Genomic DNA, 18,891 nt, shown 5'->3' with positions numbered 1-18,891 from the left:
CTCCCACTCACTGTGCCTTACAGGGACCTTGGACTTGATAAATGTATGTTGATTCATTAAATGAAAAGATCTGGGGAAAATTATAACTATGGAGGTGTGGGCACTTTTCAGTTCATCGCATCTGTTCTCTCTTCCTATGTTAGAAGAATCTCCCTCCTTATAAATCTTGGTGAGAAGCAGAGCCCCCCTCACAATAAGGAAGCAGAAACTCAGGAAATTGCTGCCCTGCCTTCCTTCCAGCCAGAGCCCTGGCATGGAACCCAAGCCAGCCAATCTGAAGCCCCCACCTTCCTTGGCTTTAATGAGGTGCCAATGACACCATTTCATACTCAGCCATGAACTTCCTACAGGGGACATGTCATCAGGCAGACAGGACATCACTGCAGATATGTGACGACCCAGAGAGGGGACAGCAGATCCAACCCCACTGCTGAAAGGCCATCACAAGCTCCAGCTCTGCCTCCACACCTAAGAGATGCCTCCGTAAAGGAGGACCAGGGCACACCCCCCACGGCCATCCAATTCAGGGGAGCAGCCTTCGATGGACAAGGGAAGTCTCCTTGATTCAATATTTCGGACTCTCGGTAATGCCCCACTGTCAAAATCTTGACACTTGACATTTTTTTCTTATGACAATTGTTTCTGAATGTTCTGAGGAGGTAAAACTTTGAGATTGTTTCATATTAGATGGGAGGTTAAAATCATGATGGAAAGGCTAAAAATACAGACCCCAGAATCAAACAAACTGGCATTTGGTTCTAACATCCTCCAGTTGTGTGACTTTGCTGAGTTCAGTTAATTGTGGCTATTATTGTTATTATTATTACTATTACTGTCTGGGGAGACTCTTTGAGGAGTCAGGATTGGAGAGACAGAGAGGAGACAGGCTGACTCCAAGAACTCCGCCTGAGCGCCTGGCTGAGCAGAGGAAGACAGTGGAAGAAGGATTAAACTTGCTCAGAGTAGCCCTGAGGGCAGAGGACCAACCAATGGTGGAAGCTCGAAGGTGACATGTTTGGCCTCAACATAAGACTTTCTAATAATAATCTGAAGATGTGCCAGGGTCGTTTAGCGGATGGTAAATCTCTGGTATAGGAGGTGTTTAAGCCAAAGTTGGCGAAATACGTGGTGAGCTATTGGAGAGAGGATTTAAATAGACATTAGATTCGATCAAAAGTTTAAACAAATGAAACTTACCTTTTAAATGAAATGTACTGTGAAACCCCAGTCAATGCTGTGATTGCCCAAAAGGCATACGAAGCACACTCTCAGAACCCCAGTAAAGTAGGAAAAGGGAGACCGAAAAGTTCCACTTGAATAAACACAGCGCGAATGTTTCCATCAGCAAAGCTAGAAATGAGCTACTTTAATGTCAGTGATTAAAAACAAGTTGTACATAGGCATGGAGGCATCACAGTCTTCTCAGTATTCGGGGCCTTTAAAGTCTTAATCTGGTCCTGAGCTCATTATAACAAACAGATCAAAGCAGAGCTGCTTTAGAGGCAGCAGGAGTAAGCACCAGGAGCCCCCTCCCCATGGGCCCCCCAGCGAGGCCCCTGCAGGGACTCTGAGGACCCCTGGGTAGTCATGGAGCCCAGGTTGAAAAATCCCAGCGCATCCTTCTAGTCCTGGGATTAGGGGGAGTTCTTCCCATCTTGACACACTGGCTCGAGTCAAGCCCCACTTAGAATTTCATCTATGATATTATTTCATTTTAATTTGCTTAGTAATTTTGACTTTTCAATTTTTTCCCCATATCTATTATCTTAGTTTACTCTCACAACATTTTTAATTAATTTAATTAATTAATTTTGGGGCTGCATTGGGTCTCTGTTGCTGCATGCGGGCTTTCTCTAGTTGTGGCGAGCAGGGGCTACTCTGTTGCAGTGCACGGGCTTCTCACTGCGGTGGCTTCTCTTGTTGAGGAGCACAAGCTTCAGGCAGGCAGGCTTCAGTAGTTGCAGCACGCAGGCTCAGTACTTGTGGTGCACAGGCTAAGTTGCTCCACGGCATGTGGGATCTTCCCAGATCAGGGCTTGAACCCGTGTCCCCTGCATTGACAAGCGGACTCTCAACCAGTGTGCTACCAGAGAAGTCCCTCACAACATTTCTTGAGGGAGGTTGAAGGATGTCTCTTTTAGCTTTGTTTTATAGGTAAGGAAACACGTCTGGATCATGCAACTATTTTTTTTTTTTGAATGGAGAATTTCTAACATACAAAAAGTGAGAGACTCCCTGGCGGTCCAGTGGTTAAGACTCCACGCTTCCACTGCATGGGGTGCAAGTTCGGTCCCTGGCTGGAAACTGAGATCCTGCATACTGCGTGGTGTGGATCAAAAACAAACAAAACAGTGCACAGAAGGGTATGATGAGTCCCCAAGTGTCCACTGTCCAACCCCAATAACCAGCAAGCCACGGCCAGTTCAACCTTGTCTATGCCTCATCCGTGTCCTCTTTCTGGTTTTATTTGAAACAAACCCCCGCCATCATACCATTCATCCACAAATATTTTAAAAGCTTATGATTCTTTTCTCTCTCTCTTTAACAAATAACACAATACCATTATCATATTTTCAAAATTAAATATAATTCTTTAGAGTCATCAAGTAGCTATCAGGTTTTCACATTTCCAATTATTTGGTAAATGTCAAAATTATTTCCATTAAAAAAAAAACATAATCCAAGTAAAGGACCTCACTTTACAATTTAAATTTCTAAATAATCTTTTAAAATCTATGCGCTCTCTCATCTTGCTATTTATTGTTGAAGAAATTCAGGCATTTTTTCCTATAGCGTTCCCCTAGTTTGGGTTTTGTTGATTGCATCCCTCTGGCGTGGCTTAAAGTGTTTTTCTCTCCTCCCTCTTCTGTATTCCCTGCAAACTAGTATTTGGATCTAGAGGCGGGATCGGATTTAGATTACAAAGCTATTTCTGGAAAGTAGGAAACAGCCTGGTGCGCTAGAGTCCATGCAGTTGGGCCCATGCATGGCCCCTCCTCTCTGCCACCAGGGTTACTCTGCTCCTGGACCAGTGTGCAAACACAGGATGCCTGAGAACAGAAGTGCGCTGACAGCTATTGGCTGAAGTCCTAATCACTCAGTTGTTTACTCCCCTCTTCTGCAGGGGATGCTCTCTGATGGGCTTTAATGGGTCAATGCAAAGATTCTCACACTTGGCACTTGCCCCCAAAGGTCTACCCACAGGCCTCTTCTCCAAATTTTCTTGTCCTTCGTCTTCCAATTTTGCTCCTTCCAGGGCCCTGACAAATCAGCCCGCCACTGACCACAGCCCGGGGGTCTATGTTGACTCTTTCCTCTGTCTCACAGAGGATGCTTGAGGGTCTATTGCTAGGTCTCCTTACCATTACCTTTCAGGGCCGCCCTTGAGACAGGCCAAGGTGTATCCACAGTCCTCTTTTAGCTGACCCATCTAGGACCCATACTGGGCTATTTTTCTGCTATGTTTGTCAGCCGGTCATAGGGAGCACCTCCTCCCTGCATAAGCCCACTGGTGTGAGCCGAGGGAGGTGTGTTGGAGCAGTAGTGGTTAGTGGCATGGCTGTCTGGGCCATCCACTCGTGCAGCTCACTTGTCACCCTGGACCCTCCCAATCCCCAGTGTCACTTTCATTTTATGATAGATTTCTGCTGCCTCCCTCCCCAGCCTCTGACCTATTGGCTCCCACAGTATCCAGCTCGTGGCCTCGAGGCCTCTTGGCTTCCCATAGTCAGAGGCTAAATTTTTACAAGAACCCAGTAACATGTCGGGAGCTGTTTGTGCAAAAATTGTACTTAGTTCTCTGCTGCAAATGCCTCTACTCTGTTTCTGAACCCTAACAGTTGTGCTGTCACTCTCTTATTGGGGTGTGCAGAAGCTCTACCTGGCATCTTTCTCTACCACAGGCATGTCTGATGTCGTGTGATCCCCCAGGTCATACAAGCCAAGGAGCAGGGCTGCTTGAACTATAGTCTGGAGCTGCTAGAGAACCTGCTTTTTCTCTGGGCCCCACTCAAAACTAGCAGCCTTCCGGGACTTCTCTGGTGTTCCAGTGGTAAAGTATCTGCCTTCCAATGCAAGGGATGAAGGTTCGATCCCTGGTCCAGAAACTAAGATCCCACATGTCACGGGACAACTAAGCCCACGCGCCACAACTAGAGAGCTGGTACACCTCAACTAGAGAGAAGCTTGTGCGCTGCAAGGAAGAGCTCGCGTGCCACAGCTAAGACCCAACACAGTCAAACAATAAAATAAAAATAAATTAAATTAAAAAAAAAAACTAGCAGCCTTCTGTATCACCTGATAAATGGATCATAACACCATTCCCAGGTATGGAATATATAGCATTCAAAACCCAAAGAAGTCTGCCAAGCATTAAGTTTCTTTCTCAATAGTAGGACTTTAAGATGCAATAAATTGTCCTTTGCTTTGAAGAGTTAACCCGACCATGGCTCAAATCACTGGACCCTTAAAAACTTTATCCATAGAGGAATCCCCTGAATCTTTTCCGTTTTTTTTTTTTTTCCTCTAGAATGCATGTCTAGAGGGCATGTCTTTTACCAAAGCATTCAGAGTATTTGCTACTTTTTTGCACACTGGGTCAAGTTAGTGTGATTTTACCAATTTCTCACGCAGGCTAAGATTCAGCCTGTGTGCTGTGGGATGTTAAAAGGTGTTTCAACAAAAGAAGCTCAAAGCTCTAGTAGCTGTATTTTTGCTCTAAAAAAATATTTAAAATATCTATTTAAGAAAAATACTAGATACATTTACACAAGTTCCACTGATACCATTACATGATAATCTGCTTTTCAGAAATGATGAGCCTTATTGAAGAATGGTGGGAAACTTTACCTAATCTAATTCAGCCTCCACTGTGACATCTAACCTTCCATTGATGTATGGTATCTAACAATGACCCTTATGTTGTGTGACAACACAGCTCTTAGGCTTCAGGGACAGGGTAGAGGCATTTGCAGCAGAGAACCATGTACCCTTATTGCAAAAACAGCTCCTGACATGTAATCATCATCAACCCATATTGTATGTTCAGATGTAAAAGATCCAAATATATTCATGACGTGCTTCAATGTTTCTCGTATCCTAAACGTATCTGCTATTCTGTATCAGTCCTCATGGATCCAGAAGAAGGATGCTTTCAGTAAAAAGCAGAATGGTGTGCTTCCAAGCTGGATCTGAATCACACAATCACAAAATTAAGCAGCCTCCAAATGCAGAAAGTTTCTAAAAAGCTGGGAGAAGAGCTATTCAAAATGAAATAATTAATTGCCAATAATAATAACTATAATAAAACACAACACAAATATTGCAAATGGGGTACCTGATCTTTGCTCCTTTGCTACCTTGTAGTGGTGACAGAAATAGAATCTAGAAATGGAATTGATGTTGAACCTGATGACAAAGATACCAACTGGCCCCCTTGCTCCTAATATTACATGAAAATGTAGTTTTTACATAATTCAAGGGAATTCCCTGGCCATCCAGTATTTGGCTCCGTGCTCTCACTGCCAGGCCCAGGTTTGATCCCTGATCAGGGAGCTAGGATCCCACAAGCCACAAGGCACAGCCAAATAAATACATACATACATACATACATACATAATTAATTAAGTAAAAGGATTGTTTCAATTAAAAATGTTTGTGGGGGTCATATGTTATAATAAAAATATAAAAAATACATATTTAAGGGTGTGTTCTATTTAATTATTAACAAAATTAAGTTGGTTTAATTTATGGAATTTGGATCTTCTAAATTAAAAATGCGAATCTCCTTTTCATAATTTCTGGCTATAATTGGCTAATCTGTGAGACCACATTCTGCCTGGTGTGATCCAAGCACATTACTGCCTCTTAATCACCTTGGTGTCTCCTCAACTGTTATGCTTTTAAAAAGCATTTCGTGATGATATAAATTAGAGAAACATGGTACCACCAGAGCTGGAGGATGTGTGTAGGGCCTTGGAGTCAGAGGGAACTTGGTTTGAACCTCTTTCCTGCCATTTCCTACCTGGGAGCCTGGGGCAAGTTCCTCATCTTCTCTTAGTCTCTGTTTTCCATCTTTAGTACAATGGCAGAACACCAGTTTCTTGGGGGATGAGAGAGTCATGCTACATTAGTAGCTGCCATTAATATTTGCGAGATACCTGCAGAGTCTGTGAGAAGAAGATTCCACCCACAAGTGCTAAGGGAGATGCTGTGGGGTCGGCAGCCTTGGCCTCCTCAGACAGACCTTGTTTCGTTACCACGCTGGATTTTGCCATCACGTCTACTAAAGCTGCAGGTCCTGTTTCCCCAGACTTCCAGACTGTCCCATGGCTTCGCTTCTCTCCGAGTAAGCTGCCGGACAGCCCAGCTAGCGTCTCCTTCCTGTGTTTGTCTTCACAGAGGCCACCGGTAAAGTTTGTCCAGGGTCCGCTACATTGCGCTGGTAGCTTTTGGCTTTGAGCTCCAGCAACCCTGTCTGTCTCCCTGTCTGTCTGTCTCATACACACACACCTTTTAGGACGGAAAGGCATACACCCCGTACCCCTGCTGTTGGGAGCTCTGCTGTAGACAGCCCTGAGCCCCAACCCTAAGAAGAAACTGTCTCCGCGGAGGGGAGTCCCCTCACCAAGGTGCCCCTTCCTGGCACTCGCCTGCAACACATGTCTGGTTGACATGGGGGATAAGCACTGCCCACGCCTGCTCCTTTCCTTTCCCTCCCTCGGAAAAGCCCACCCTAGAATACCCCTTCTCTGTGACCCACCCAGCTGTACCCTTCCCTCAACCAGGACTGCCAGCCCTGAGCCGCTTCCCTGAGGCGGCGTCCCCAACGAGCATCATTTTTGGAAAGATTCTTGGACCAAAATCTCCCCTCTTGAACTTCATCTGTCAAGGCTCCTGTTTCGTTCTGCTTTTCATGGGGAAGAAAAAAGAGGGAGGGTCCCAGAAAAGAAGAGGGAAAGAAAAAATAGGGAGACGTAAGGACCATAAACCTGCACATTGAAAAGCCCACTCCAGTTGGCCAAAGGATTTTTTATTCACATTGTCTTAGAGGAGAGGAAAAGGTACTCCTATTACCTTCAAGCAGTGAAATTTCAGGTGACCTGTGCTCTTTTTTCTTTTCTTTTCTTTTCTTTTCTTTTCTTTTTTTTTTTTTTGCTCCCATATATTTTCAGAATTTTTTTCCAATGAGCAAATAATCAGGAAAAAAAAAAACAAACCCAAAACACAAGAAAGCTATTTAGAAGAAGAAGAAGGACTGGAGGGCTCTCCATCCCCAGCGTTCCTCCCCCGAGAGCGGTGCAGTCCGGGGTGGCTGTGGGCAGAGGAAGTGAGGACGCAAAGCTCTGAGGCAGCTCAAAGCTGGGGTTTCTGGCCCAGCAGAGTCCCCCATTCTTTGCTTCCAGCCCCAAATCCCATGCTTACTCACTTCACAGCACCTACTTTTAACCTGCCAAATGCCACTAAATCTGCAAATTAAACCTCTGATTACAGAATTCCTTTTGATGTAAAAAAAAATGTGGGGATTTTTAGAATGTAATTATTCATACACTAAGATTTTAATTGTGCTGCTTTTCTCTCTCTCACTTTTTTTTTTTTTTTTTTTTTACAGGGCAGGGTGATTCCCTGATGCGGGCCTGCCCAGGCAGCACCAGGGGCCGGCGGTGCAGGAAGGAGCCTGCAGGAGTTGTCTGATGCTGGCCGATTAGTTGCTCCCATCCCGGGAGGGTGCAAGGGGTCTGGGCAGCAGCTGGTGGTCCAGGCCTCCAACTCACAACCTCCCATCTGAGCAATAGTGTGACGCCAAAGGCAAGGTCATGGTGTGATTCCTAGGTGGGCAGCCTTGGATCGAGGCTCAACATCTATGGCACTGGGACGTGGGAATTTTCTTGGGTGGAAATCCTGGAGCCAGCCTGATAGGGCACAGAGCGATGGGGACGTGGCCTGGGCTGCCCTTTCTTCCAGTCTCCTCCTCCCTCCACTCTTGAGCTACAACCAGACTGATTTTTTTAAATTTGTGGTAAGATACACATAACATACATTAACCATTTTAAAGTGTCCAGTTCAGTGGCATTAAGTACATTTACAATATTGTGCAACCATCACCACCATCCACCTCCGAAACATTTTCATCATCCCAAACTGAAACTCTGTACCCGTCAAACACGAACTCCCCATTCTCTCTCCCCTGCGACCACCTTTCTCTCTCTGTCTCTATGAAACTGCCTATTCTAGGTGATCCATCCAAGTAGAATCGTGTGGGATTCATCCTCTCATGTCTGGCTTTTCACTCAGCATAATATCTTCAAGGTTCGCCCATGTTGTAGCGTGTGTCAAAATTTCTTTCCTTTTTAAGGCTGGATAATACTCCACTGTACGGATATACCACTTGTTTATCCATTCATCTGCTGGTGAACACTTGGGTTGCTTCCATGTCTTGGCTATTGTGAATAAAGCTGTTATGATCATCGATGTACAAATATTTGTTCAAGTCCCTGCTTTCAGTTCTTTGGACTCTAGACCCCGAAGTAGAATAGCTGAATCATATGGTACAGAATGGTCTTTCAGTTATGCAGATGAAACCATTTTGTTCCAAGCTTCTCTTGGGCCTAAAAGAGTTTGCATGATGGGTTCCCTGCCAGGCTCAGGGGCTCATTTCATCCCATTGTCCCCTTACAGACCCTGCCACAACCACACTTACCTCCTTGGGGATTCAGAAACACCCAAGCAAGCACCACCCCTAAGCCCCTGCTCTGGCTGTGACTTCCCCCTGGAATGTTCGAGTGCTGGGCTATCCAGTCCTCACCGTTGGGGTGGCAATTCCTAGAGATTGGCTCCTGACCACCTGCCAAAATCTGGCCCTGCCCCTCTGACCTCTACCACATCTTCACCCCTTTGTTAATTTTCCTTCATGACTTATCATGTTGTGGAATCACCTTGCTTATTTATTTATTCCTGTATGGCCTGCCCCCTGTCCTCCCCAAAATGAACATTCCCAGAGGAGCAGGTACTTCATCTGTTATATCCTTGTGCCTAAAACCACATCTAGCTTATAGCCAGCACTCCTTAAAAATTTATTGGATGAATGAATGAATGAACAAATGCAAGCCTATGACTTTCCAAGTGGGTGGAGGTAGGCCACAGACTAAGCATGGGTATATTATAGGAACATAAATTTTATTTGAAAATGGGGGGGGGGAGGGGAATGTTATATTTCTATTTATTTTTAAAAGGTATTTTAAGGTATATTTGTTCCCTGGGGCTGCCATAACTACGGACCACAAACTGGGTGGCTTAAACAAGAGAAATTTGTGTCATAATTCTGGAGTCTAGGAGTTCAAGGTCAAGGTGTCGGCCGGGTTGGTTCCTTCTGAGGGCCATGAGGGCAGGTTCTGTCTCTCTGACTTGAAGATGGCTTTTCCCTGTGTCTTCCTGTTGTCTTCCCTCTGTACGTGCTGTGTCCTAATCTCCTCTTTCTATAGACACCAATCATGTTGGATTAGGGCCACCGTAATGACCTCACTTTAACTTAATTACCCCTTTAAAAACCCTGTTTTCAGATAGTTACGTTCTCAGTACTGAGGTTTAGGACTTCAACATATGAACATCTGGGGGCACAATTCAGTCCATAGCAGCTGATAAGAATTCCCTTAGCCCAAACCCGAAACGTACTGACTCACGCCATCTACAAGCCTATACTAACTGCCCAACACTGCACCAGTGATTTCCCCCATTCTCAGAACCACCTCAGAAAATCACCCAGTTCTCCCAACACTTCGCACGCACCTGCGTGTGTGTGTATATGTTCCCTGGCAACTACTGGAGAGCAGAGGCTACCTTCTTCTTCAGGATGCCTCCTCATGCCTTGCATGGTACCAAGCGCATAGTAGGGGTTTTATAAACGTTGAATGTGCAACTGGCCACGGATACCAAACCTGACACTGAGAACAACATTTTATTCTGGGGAACCCCATTCCTCTGAAGGACCCGTGCAAACAAAAGATGCAGCCCCATGAGGGTTGTCAGAGTCCAGAGGCACGGAGACAGGGAAGGAGCACAGGGCACGTGGGGCCAAACCCACTATTCACAGCCCCGAGAGGGGATGAGGTGCATCTGAAACCACCAGCTGGGCAGTGGCAGAAGCAGAGCAGAAGCAGGAATGGGTTCTCCTGACTTGCAGCCACTCCCTTGTCCACCGCAAGCACCACCTCTGTCCCCAGGACAGATCTAGGTGCCTAGAACAATCTGCCCCAGTCCCCTGAGCCAGTTAACCCAAACAGAGTGAGTTTTCTTTCACCTAGGAAAAACAGGCAGGGGAGTATTCTGGCACATTAAGAATAACCACTTAAATCATAGAGAGATTATCAATTTTCAAAGAGTTGTATAGACTAAAAGGGGAGATTCCTGGTACTAAATGACACTAGGCAGACTGACCCTTTTCTTTTCTTTTCCTTTCCTTTCCTTTTTTTTTTCTTGTTTTTTTTTTTTTTTTTTGTTTGTTTTTTGGCCTTGTAGCACAGCTTGTGGAATCTTAGTTTCCCCATCAGGGATTGAACCCAGGCCACGGCAATGAAAGCGTGGAGTCCTAATCACTGGACTGCCAGGGAATTCCCAGACTGACCCTTTCTTTTTCTTTTTCTTTTTTTAGCTCTTTATTGGAATATAATTGCTTTCCACTGTTGTGCCAGATTTTGCTGTACACCGAAGTGAATCAGCTGTATTTATCCCCATATCCCCTCCCTCCCATGACTCTGTCCCACCCCCCCCATCGCTCCCCTCTAAGTCATCACCCATCATCGCATTGATCTCCATGTGTTATACGGCAGCTTTCCACTAGCTATCTGTTTTACAGTTGGTAGTGTATATATGTCAATGCTACTCTCTCACTTCTTCCCAGCTTCCCCTTCGCCACCACCCCCCAACCCCATGTCCTCAAGTCCGTTCTCTACACCTGCATCTTTATTCTTGCCCTGTCACTGGGTTCATCAGTACCATTTTTTTAGATTCCATATATATGAGTTAGCATGCAGTGTGTGTTTTTTTCTCTTTCTGGCTTACTTTGCTCTGTATGACAGACTCTAGGTCCATCCACCTCACAACAAATAACTCAATTTCATTCCTTTTTATGGCTGCATAATATTCCATTGTATATATGTGCCACACCTTCTTTATCCATTCATCTGTTGATGGGCATTTAGGTTGCTTCCATGTCCTGGCTCCTGTAAATAGTGCTGCAATGAACACTGTGGTACGTGTTTCTTTTTGGATTATGGTTTTCTAAGGGTATATGCCCAGGAGTGGCATTGCTGTGACCCTTTCTTTGATGATGGCCCTGGTGCTGGCAGGCTCTCAGTTCACTGTTCTGAGGATCCCCTCAGCGTGAGGTCTGTGAGATTGGACCCATTCAATGGTGGGGCCCCTGGAAGTTGAATTCCACAATAAATTTCCAATTTCGACATGTCTACTTACTCCACTTCTCTTTTTCCTCAAGCTGAGAGCAGAACAAGGCCCCACCCAAGTTTCCTTATTTACCATCTTGGCACTATTCTACAATTTTATTAAACTTTTTGCACAATCCCATCCTCCGCACCCCCTCCAAAGTATGCTTTCCAGAGCATAAATCACACCATTTCAGTCTCTTCCTCCAACCAACTAATCCCACATCCCACCCACCCCCATCATCACCTCTGGAGATAAACCACACGCTTCTTAGAAGAACATGGAAATCTCTCCTGCTATGGCCCTACCTCTCTCTTCATAGACACCCTCTCACTAGGATGCCTTTAACCACAAAGTACAGAAAACTCAACTAAAATGGATTGAACTGTGACCAACCTTGTTACCCCCTCTAACTAGAAGTCCAGAGGTGGGAGGCTGCAGGCTGCTCAGCTCAGAGGTTCACAGCATCCCTGAGGGCCTAGGGCCTTACCCCTTCTCTGTTCTGCCATCCTCATGAAGGCAAAGTGGCTGCAGCAGCTCCAAGTGTCTCCACCTCCCATCCCAATGTCAAGAGGCAGAGCCAGTCCTGGATGAGCTATCTCTTGCATCCCATAGGCCAAAGCCAGGTGACCAGCTCTTTCTGAAGCTGGCATGGGGAATGGAGTACCATGATTGCTTAATTTTATTATTATTATTATTATTTTAGAATGAAAGTCCTATGCTCTTTATTTTTATTTATTTATTTATTTATTGGCTGCGCTGGGTCTTAGTTGTGGCATGCAGGATCTTTCACTGCAGCGCCTGGGCTCCCCACTGGTTGTGGCATGCAGATTTTCTCTTCTCTAGTTGAGGTGCATGGGCTCCAGGGCATGTGGGCTCTGTAGTTTGCAGCGCAAGGGATCTCTAATTGAGGTGCATGGACTCAGTAGTTGTGGCGCACGGTCTTAGTTGCCCTGCTACATATGGGATCCTAGTTTTCCCGACCAGGGATCGAACCCACATCCCCTGCATTGCAGGACGGATTCTTAACACTGGACCACCAGAGAAGTCCTCCATGATTGCTTTATATCAGCCTGTATTTCCCCAATTCCCAGGACTCATCCCTACCCTGACTTTTCCTCTGAAGTATTTCCTATTCCACCTCTGGCAGGGCTACTTGATGTTTTCTCATCTAGTCCTTCAACAAACATCTACTGAGCATCTAGGAAGTGCCAGGCATGGGGGATACAGCAGTGAACAAACACAGACACTGTGTTACCTCATTTTGTCCCTATTTCTATTACAGTACTGGGCATATTTATTATATTTCAGAGTGTGTGATATGAAGCATCTCTCTGAGCCTCAGTTTCCTCATGTGTAAAAGGGGGGTGATAATGTCCAGCTCAGTGTTGTAAGATTTAGTGATAATGTACCGTATAGAACCCAGGATATGCCCAATTTATAACTGATGCACAAGAAATGGTAACTTTACAGATTTGCTTTCCCCAAATGAAGAGTCATTTTCTTGTGTGTGAGTTTCTTCAACAGCCTGGAATAATATTTTCAAATGCACAAAATAAAATACATGGGATAAGAAAGGAAACCAGGGACTTCCCTCGTGACACAGTGGTTAAGAATCCACCTGCCAATGCAGGGGACACGGGTTCCATCCCTGGTCCAGGAAGATCACACATCCTGTGGAGCAACTAAGCCCTCGGGCCACAACTACCAAGCCTGCATGCTGCAACTACTGAAACCCGCATGCCTAGAGCCCATGCTTTGCAAGAGAAGCCACACACCACAACAAAGAGTAGCCCCTGCTCGCCACAACTAGAGCAAGTTCGCACGCAGCAACAAAGAAATTAAGGCCCAACGCACCTAAAAAAAAAGAAAGGAAGCCAGTTATATTGAAAGACAGATATCAAAATACATTTAAATATTTACAATACAGAAATATGTGCTCTTTATTAATAATTAAATAACAATATAGTGTCAGAGCTAATATTATTATTTTAAAGTAGTGATGAGTGTTAATGATATTTCAAGACACCTGCAACTGCCACTAAAACGCCATGTGAAAATGTCTCTGATTTTTATCTCCCACAAAGTCCTAGGTGCCACTAGTGTTAATTGGTTTGTTGCCAACATTTATACTTTAAGGAAGTGCTAAATTTCAGGTACAGGCTGGGGAAAATAAAGATGCTGTTTTTTTTTCATTTGGTTCTCAAACCCCCAGAATTCTATTCATGGACCTTTGGGAGTTAATAGACCTCAAACTAAAAACTTGCCCCTGGAGTTGGGGCACAGATGGTCTATTTTCCTCAAGCCCTAAAAGTAGTATCCAATGAAGCCTCAGTATCTAAAAGACTTGATAAGTACATATGTTGTTCTCTCTATAAACTTTTATGAGTGTGTGTGTGTGTGTGTGTGTTGTGTGTGTATGTGTGTGTATCAGAAAATGAAAACGTACAGAAAGGTACAGACTGGGCCTTCTTTTCAGAACCTGGGTTTTAGACAAGATCTTCCTGTCCGTGGCAGTGGCTGTGTCTATCTAATTTCTTTCCTGTTCCAAGCTTGGAAAGATGGCTGCTTGAAATGTGCAGGAAATTACCCAGACTGCAATGGTTAATTCCTAGGAGAATCCCCCAAACTCTTGTCAAGCCTGTAATGGGAAGTATTGCTGTGCAAAGTGAGTCCTTGAGCTGCCCCATCTGATTAGCTGTGTGACCTTGGCTAAGTCGACTCTCCTCTCTGAGCCTGTTCATTCATCTGTAAAAAGCAAGGGTTGGGGGAGATGATGTTTGTCAAACAGGGCTCCAGACATGCGTTCTTTTGGAATTGTATTTATTTTCTAAATTGAAGTATAGTCGATTTACCAATGCTATATTAGTTTCAGGTACACAGCAGAGTGATTCAGTATTTTTACAGATTATACTTCATTAAAAGTTATTACAAGATAATGATGATAATTCCCCGTGCTGCACAGTTTATCCTTATTGCATATCTGTTTTATAATACAGTAGTTTGTATCTCTTAATCCCACTCCCCTAATTTGCCCCTTGCCTCTTCCCTCTCCCCTTTGGAAATCATTAGTTTGTTCTCTATGTCTGTGAGTCTGTTTCTGTTTTGCATATACATTCGTTTGTATTCGTTTTTAGATTCCACGTGTAAGTAATATGATACGGTAAGCATTCTTGCTGTTTAAGAATTTTTAACCTATGGTGCATTTGTGTCTGTGGTTTCATCTGATAATTTTTTTTGAGACATTTTCTGCAGCATCTGCCGGCCACCTTAAAAGTAAGTCATCACATAATCTCAGTGTCTGCATTTGTACCTCTCTTTATAATTACAAGCAACGATTCCATCTCAATTGTCACAAGGCAGCAAGGAGAGGCAGACAGATGTGACAAATATACGAGTTGGTGCCACGTAAAGGTTGTATGACATCACAACGTGTGGTGCTTGGGATGTTCCTGACACTTAATGTACGAAAAGTGATGAAGGATGGAAGGTATTCCACTGCAAAAGGAAGGTAAATGCGCTAAACAAGCAACCACAAAAATCATGTCTCAGCAGTGCAGTGCCACTGTCACAAGGGCACCAGAGACTTGAGTGCAGCACACGGTGGGTCATAAATATGAATGAGATTACTTTGTATTTTACTGATTTTGTGTGTAGATTTGTTCTCATTCAATGTGAATGTTTATTTGTTTCTCTTGTACGGGAGTTACCAGGATAAGGGGTTCATAGGTAGTTTAATGTTTGTACATGTTTGAGTAGCATTATTAGAAAACAGAAACTGTTTAAGACAACATTGGAAGTATATGTGATGTGATGTAATATGTGTGTGTGTGTGTGTGTATATTTTTTCCCACTTTTAAAGGACGGAGTCCCCAATATTAAATTTGAGAAAAAAGGAGCTACAAAAAAAAAAAAAATCTCTGGGACTCATCCCCCTCTGACCTTCAGGGGCTCTAATTCCTAGAGAACAAAGTCAGACCTGCATGCCTGTGGGGGGTGGGGGTGGGGCTGGGGCTGGGAGGGGGCGGTCAGTCACCTTTGGAGGGAGAGGGACTTTGGGTGTGTTCTGCTGCCCTCTGCTGGCCATCCCGGGCTTGGAGAAGAATTTGGAGGGTGCTTTTGTCCTGAGGTTGAGAGGGGACAGGGAGAGAGGGCAAGAATGCAGTTCCAAGGGACCTTCATTTGCAGGAGTGTTGCCCAGCGCTGGGCCCTGACCGTTCTGAACACTCAAGACCTAAAGTGCGTCCGTTTTACAAGTTAGCCTTGTTCCTGCTTGGGGATGAGGCCTGGATCAGGGATGGAGGAAGACAGGGATTCCAGTGACTGAGGAGAACCAGGGGAGGATGGAGAGGTGACTCTCAATACGTCCCCCTAGCAGCCAAACCAAGGAGAGGCTCCAGGGGCTTCACCCTGGCCTGACCCATGCAGAGCCCTGCCCCAGTTCTTGGTTCTGTACCTGTTACAGGACCTTGGCCTTGGTGACTTAGGCCCTGTGCATTCACTCAGTGGGAAGGAGGTCCCCTCCCCAAGGAGCAAGTGCACAGGCACTTCTGCTGCAACAGGAGGTCCCTTGTTTTCTTATAATAGATCTTTGTGATGGCTAAGCCATTGGGTAGAAGAAGGAGACAGTCCTGAATCTAGGAGCTTCCGCTTGATGCCTAGCAGACCCTTGGAGACCCAGCCCAGCCTCTTCACCCCACACCCACCCTCTGCTGCCCAGTCATCTTTCCTCCTGTGGGCTCTGCCTGTTCTGTTCCATACATACTCGCTGAAGGCTGGGTGTGGAGGCCAGATCCTGGCTTAGGGGGTGTTTGACAGCAGCCCTTAAGGAATGTTTTAGTAGTTGGGGAACAGGGCCTAAACCAATCATGGCAACACTGCGGGTCCCTGCCGGATCAGGAAGGGGAGGAGGAGGAGGAGGCCACAGAGGGACTGCCTGGGCTCCTGCACTGGAGAACCAGTAACCAGTGCCTCACAGCCTTGGGACAGCCATGGGTGCTGCCACTACTCTTATCCTTCTATAGAAGTCAACCCCAGCCCCACCGTTTCCAACTGTTTCTCTCTCCCCGGCCCTTGGTAGAAAGTCAGCACAACGGCCCTCAGCCAGCAGAGCTGGCCCAGCTGGCACCCGGGAGGCCCCCAGGTCGTGGGATGGAAAAACTGATGGCTGGGGCCTGAAAGGCAGTGCTGGCAAAGGCATGAGCAGGACAGAGAAGGCAGGCCTCTCCTCTTTCCAGGAGGCAGGTGGTCTAGCACTTCCCGCGCTGCTCACACTGTATTTGGGGACACAGAAGACTCAGCAAAGGCTCCCCGACTTCATCCACCTAAGTCTGAGTCTTCCCAGTGGGACCCACCAGGCTGAGCCTCCCTGCCAGCAACTGACAATCCCACAGAATTCCTCTTACCTTCCTCTTGTCCCGTGACCATACCCACTCCACTCAGCAGACACCAGCTCCCAGCATCTCCGAGGGGATGCATCAGCGGGAGCCTGAGCCAGAGGAGAGCTCCCTGCAGAGGCACTGGCTCTGTTGCCCCCTCCCCAGATGGTCCTTCTCCTAGTGTTGGGCCCTCTTCTCTTCCCCTCCACCCTCAGACACAGCCCTCTGCCCATCTAGTTCGCAGACTCTCTGATTGAAGAGAACTTGGGAGCCATCAGGCCCAAAGCCCCTCTCCTGGTCTAGCTCTGAGGTTAAGCTCATGAACCCTACATTCAGCCTCACATCCTTCCTCCAGGACTCACTGGCTGGGTCGCCTTGGGCTAATTACTTAACCTCTCTGAGCTTCATTTCCTCATCTCTAGAATGGAGCCCCTAATGGTACTTTCTCATACAGCCCTTGTAAGGACTGAAGGAGCCAGTGTCTGGAACATGCTTTACAAAGGGCACAGCCCATCATGAGTGCTCAAGAAAGAAGGTCATCCCACCCTCTTCATCGCTGCAAATTCATGAGGCTTGTTAACTGCCCAGCGGAGCCCCGACTACCTAATCCATGACATCCAGCCTCTAAACGACCCCCACAGAGCTTGTTGCTGGGTGCGCTGACCAGGCCAGGGCAACTCCAACCCTACACCCAGAGCTGTGTGAGCTCCACGGGGCCACAAAGGAACTTTATCCTCTAGGAAGAGGCAAGATAAGACGAATTCGGGAAGCAATTAGCAAAACACACAAGATAGCTTAAAAGTACTAAATTGTTCAATGCAGACTAAATTATGTTAATAAGAAGCATTTGTACAGCATTTTAGCATTTATCTGGGAATTGGAAATACATGATCTCACATAATCCTCAAAATAAACTGGGAGGTGCGTGTTATAATTAGTAGATGAGGAAACTGATGCTCACAGAGATGAAGTGGCTTGTTTGTAGTCACACCGCCAGTTAGCAGATGACTCAGAAGGAGGACTTCAACCTGCTTCTAACTTCCTGTGGTACCAGGATCCTTGCTGTTTCCATTGAGGGAGATGCGTGTGTATGTACAATGTAGATGTATGTGTGTCTGTCTGTCTGTGTTTGTCTGTGTGCCTGTATGTATGTTCACAGGGGTGGATGTTCCTTCAGACTTCATCTCACGCCTGTCCTCTCCTCCATTCAGCTCTAAGACTCCCTATGGCCCCGAATATCCTGAAGTTCACATTTCATGTCTGTTTGTGTTGTGTCCAATGGCTTTATTCTGAGAGGTCCCCTTTCACAGGTACGGTGACCTCTCAGCACTGGACAGGTCTCTGAAACATCCAGAAAGGAGGGGTTTTGTGACCCCCTGTGACTCCCAACACTGCCCTGAGGCCCTCAGAAATGTAGCAGCAAAGAATAAGAACCGCAGGCTCTAGCTGCGCACAGCAGGTCCTGGGTGCCAGGGCCGGGGCCACAGGCAGAGACGCAGGAAGCAGGTTTGCGGCAGCCCCTCGTGGGCCTCCCAGAGCAGCACAGCCATGCTTCCAGGCCCACCCATGAAAGGGAGGGTGGAGGAGGACCCCACGGAAGGGCCACGGCCTAGGGCAGGATGGAGAGTGGCAGACCACAGCAGAATGTGACCAGCTCCAGATGACGTGCTGAGATGAAAAATACACGTTGAACTTGAAGCCACATGCTTGGGTTCAAGTCCCAGCCCCTCTGCTCCCTCGTGGTGCCGCCCTGACAGGTTACCTCATCTCTAAAACGCAGGTGATAGAAACACCTATTTCACAGCTGCTGTCAGGATTCAGTTAGTTGATTTTGGTGAAGCATCACCCGGCGTAGAGTAGGTTCTAGGAGGGCCACATTACGACTTTCGTGGACCCCAAAAGCCATCATGCTTTCAAGGGGCTCTTCTTCTACAAAAAATATTTAAAGTTCTTTTTTACTACTGTGTTGATATAAAGATGAATATAATCCAAGCCGGACTGTATTCATTTTTTTTCTTTTAATATCTTTTAAAAGAAATTAAAATATTTTCATGGGCCTCAAAATATCTCACGACCC

The sequence above is a fragment of the Hippopotamus amphibius genome, chromosome 7, assembly GCF_030028045.1.
Source record: "Hippopotamus amphibius kiboko isolate mHipAmp2 chromosome 7, mHipAmp2.hap2, whole genome shotgun sequence".
In the NCBI taxonomy this organism is placed as follows: domain Eukaryota; kingdom Metazoa; phylum Chordata; class Mammalia; order Artiodactyla; family Hippopotamidae; genus Hippopotamus; species Hippopotamus amphibius.
This window is presented reverse-complemented; position numbering follows the sequence as displayed.